The 4,280-nt window shown below is 42.5% G+C and overlaps 1 pseudogene; it reads left to right on the top strand.

Moving 5' to 3' along the window:
* The first annotated feature begins 2,802 nt into the window (after positions 1 to 2,802).
* LOC127220403 (protein SET-like) lies at positions 2,803 to 3,622 on the top strand (annotated as a pseudogene).
* Positions 3,623 to 4,280: the final 658 nt, after the last annotated feature.

Here is a 4,280-nt window from a genome sequence, read left to right on the forward strand (position 1 = left end):
ACTGAAGCAATATGTAAATGCTAGGAGTTCCCACCTGCAGTTCAAATAAAAACCTCAGGTAGGAAATTCTACAACTGCTTTCACACACTCTACTGTCAGCCATCCCACTCAGTAATAAACCCTACATCATGTATAGCCACACTCAGGAGCCTAGTTAGAGGTATCTACAGTCAGTTCCCTCTCTCTGCATGTTCACCTGTCAACCACCACACCTACCATGCTAATATTAAGCTGCTTGATTTCAGAAACCTGAATTCAAACCAGACCTTTTGAGGAGACAATTCTAGGCTCTACTGTTAGCCATCCACTCACCACTGTGCCCTAGATTTATGTGGAGGTATTCCTTAAACTAAAATATATCTGGAGAGAATCCTATTTCCTAAGTCATCATCTGCTGAACACATAAAACCCCACCCACCACATCAGTCTGGGATAGTTTGAAATGTGAACCTAGACTCTAAACCTGGAATTAAGGAAGGAACTCAAAGAGCCAGCCCAGCCACCTCCAGACTCTTAGACACTTCCTCCTTCTTCCTGCTGCTTGTCTCCCAGATAGCATGGACATCACCCCAGAATCCCAGTTATAGGTATGAAAAGCTAGTCCTCTTTCTCTGTGTCTTCTCTACCAACTATCCTACCTCCTGTGCTAATGTGGGATGATGAAGACTTTGAACCCAGTAACCCAATGGCCCCAGATTGAAAATCAAGCACTATTTGGTTGGTATATAATTTGACATTTTGGGGTAGCATTAAATGAATACCTAAATAGCCATCCAACAAAGGCAATATTGGATATTCACACAAAGACAAACTCTAGATGCCTTGAGCCCATCTCCAAAACAAAATCATATACCTCCATGATGATATACCTCCTTCAGATACCTGCATCTTCCTTTAATCCTCACTTAGAAAAGTGGTATAGCTGAAGTACAAGACAGACTTACAAATATGTTCAAAGATCTCAGAGAATATAAATAAAGGCCTGAAAGAAAACTGTGAAAACTAAAGCAACTGAATTAAATGGCAGGAAACAATTATTATGAAATGAAAATAAAATTAAAGAAATAGTCTCTGAAGAAAAGCAAAACTGAAAAAAAAGTTCAGGGAGTTAAATAAAATGCTTGCTTAGTGGAGAGCCTCTTCAACAGGTTGAATGAAGTAGAATAAAGAGCATCATTTGGGGATATGCCCAAGAGTGGAATTCCCAGGTCCTATGGTAGACTGATTCCTATTTTCCTGAGGAACCCAGAGAAACTAGGATACAAGGAGGAACCTAGGAGGTTCATACAAGGTCCCTCACAGAAGGGGAAAGGAACAAGATCTCCTGAGCATATTAGGAGTTGGGGGGCAGTGAGTGGAAAGGGAGCTAGGAGAAAGAGAAGGGGAAGAGAGGAAAGCATGTGGGACTAGAAAGATTGAGTCAGGGGCTAAATAGATGAGAGAGAGAGAGAGAGAGAGAGAGAGAGAGAGAGAGAGAGAGACCATAATAGAGGGAGCCATTATAAATTTGAAGAGAAAACTGACTCTAGAGAACTGTCCATAGACTACAAGGTTGACCCCAACTAACAATCAGAGAAACAGTGGAAAGGCTACCTTAAATGGCTTTCCCTGAGGGAGGGCCAAGTCCCTACTTCAAAAGGGAGGGCCTAGTCCCTACTCCAAATGACTTGACAGATTTTGTTGACCCCTCCTGGAAGGCACCACCTCCCTGTGGAGTGGGGGGAGGAATGGGATGGGAGGGTGGTCAGGGGGCATGGGAGGGAGGGGAAGACAGAGGGACAGGGAACTGGGATCAATATGTAAAATGAGAAAAAAATAAAATATTAATTAAAAAATGCCCTTCCCTGATAATGACATTGATGACTAATTTATATGCCATCCCACAGCCCTCATCTAGTAGCTGATGGAAACAGAAGCAGACACCCACAGCTAAACATTGAGCTGAACTGGAATCCAGTTACAGAGAGGGAGGAGTGATAAAAAAAAAAAATGGGGGCAAGACCAGGCTACAGAAACCCACAGAGACAGCTGACCTGAACAAGGGGAAGCTAATGGACCCCCAGACTGATAGCTGGGAAACCAGCATTGGACCTACTCAGAAGCCCTGAACATGGGTCTCAGTTAAAAGGCCTGGGCAGTCTAAGAGACCTCTGACTGGAACCAGGATGTATCCCTGGTGCACAAAAGGACTTTAGGAGCACATTCTCCATGGAGGGATATTCCCTTAGCCTGGAGGCAAGCTAAGGAGGAGTAGTCCCTACTCCAAATGGCTTTGACAAATTTTGTTGACCCCTGCTGGAAAGCATCACCCTCCCTGTAGAGTGGGAGGGGAGAATGGGAGGGTGGTCTGCTGGGCATGGGAGGGAGGAAGGTTGAAGGAACTAGGATCCATATGTAAAATAAGAAAAATAATAAATATATAAATATATATGTATATAAAAGAACTAAAAAAAAGGAAAAGAAAAGAAAAAAGAAAAGAACATTAAATCGATTTTCTCTGCTGATATATAGCAGATAAAGGAGTTGCAGCTGGCATTCCCAGTAAGCCAATACCACATGGAAATACTTAGATTGATAGAAATGAGTTAATATTTAAGACAGAGCTAGCCAATAAGAAATGCTAGTCACTGGCCAACAGTTTCATAATCAATACAGCCTTTGAGTGTTCATTTGGGGCTGAAGCACTGGTGGGGCCTGCCAGGCCAGAAACTTTCACATTACTAAATGACGCCTGCGACAGGTTTCTTCCTTCTCTAAGCACTGGGCCTCTGGTCATTGGCCTCACACCAGTTCCCTCGTGCCATGGACCGGAAATGGCAATCTGTGCTTCTGCCTCAGTCCAAGAAACCCAAATCGGTTCCTGTCATGAAGCTGGAGGACAAATCTGCCTCTTTCAGCCTGCCGAAGTGAGAAAAAGAACAGCAAGAAGCAATTGAACACATTGACGAAGTACAAAATGAAGTAGACAGAGTTAATAAACAAGCCAGTGAGGAAATTCTTGAAAGTAGAACAAAAATATAACAAACTCCGCCAGCCATTTTTTCAGAAGAGGTCAGAATTGATCTCCCAAATCTCAAAGTTTTGGGTAACATTTGTCAACCATTCACAAGTGTCTGCATTGCTTGGGGAGGAATACAAACTGGCTTTGCATTACTTGATCAGAGTTGAAGTGACAAAATTTGAAGACATTAAATCAGGTTACAGAATAGATTTTTATTTTGATGAAAATCCTTACTTTGAAAAGAAAGTTCTCTCCAAAGAATTTCATCTGAATGAGAGTGGTGACCCATCGTCAAGTCCACTGAAATCAAATGGAAATCTGGAAAGGATTTGACAAAACGCTCAAGTCAAACACAGAATAAGGCCAGCAGGAAGAGGCAGCACAAAGAGCCAGCAGAGAGCTTCTTCACCGGATTTACTGACCATTCTGATGCAGGTGCAGATGAATTAGGAGAGGTCATCAAAGACGATATTTGGTCAAACCCCTTGCAGTACTATTTGGTTCCTGATATGGATGATGAAGGCAGACGATGATGATGATGAAGAGGAGGAAGGCTTGGAAGATATTGATGAAGAAGGGGATGAAGATAAAGGGGAGGAAGATGAAGGCAAGGATGACTAGCTCAGAGGACTGATGGATTCAAACCCTCTTTTTAAAATTTTCTTTTATTTTTAATTTTCTCCAGTGTCTGGGAGCAAGTTGCAGTCATTTCCCTCCCCTCCCCAATCCCTCTTGTGCTCAGTCGTCCCGTTTTTGAGATCTCTTCTCTACACCATGGTTCTCAACTTATTAGGGAGGAAATACTTTAAGTAAAATACACCGAGAAAAGAATCTCCACTCTTCTGTTCTAAATTCATATTTTAATCCTTGTCTCAAACTATGGATTCAACACCACCAACGTGCTCTATGGGGGAAAAAGAAAAGCCCTCTGGCTCCCGGGGCTAGGCTGGAGGCTGAGGCATGCTAGGCCCCTATATAGTAGTGCATAGAATTCTAGCTTTTTTCCTTTCTTTGTATATTTGGCTCAGAGATTACACTGTGTCTCTATGTGAACACAGATACCAACATGTATCTGTCTACTTTCTCTTGTTTAATAAAAAGAAAAAAGGGGGGTATAGAAGGTCAGCAAGGGTGGGTTTGAGGTGTCTGGGGAGGGGTAAGTGGGCATTGTGACACTATGGCCTCTCCTTTGGCATATTTAATTGTGATGTTTAACAGGCATCCTTGCAGTTTAAGGTGGCACTTTTAAAACAAAATTCTCTCCTAAAGGGGGGAAAAT

Source organism: Phodopus roborovskii, unplaced genomic scaffold (genome assembly GCF_943737965.1).
Source record: "Phodopus roborovskii unplaced genomic scaffold, PHOROB, whole genome shotgun sequence".
Classification (NCBI taxonomy): domain Eukaryota; kingdom Metazoa; phylum Chordata; class Mammalia; order Rodentia; family Cricetidae; genus Phodopus; species Phodopus roborovskii.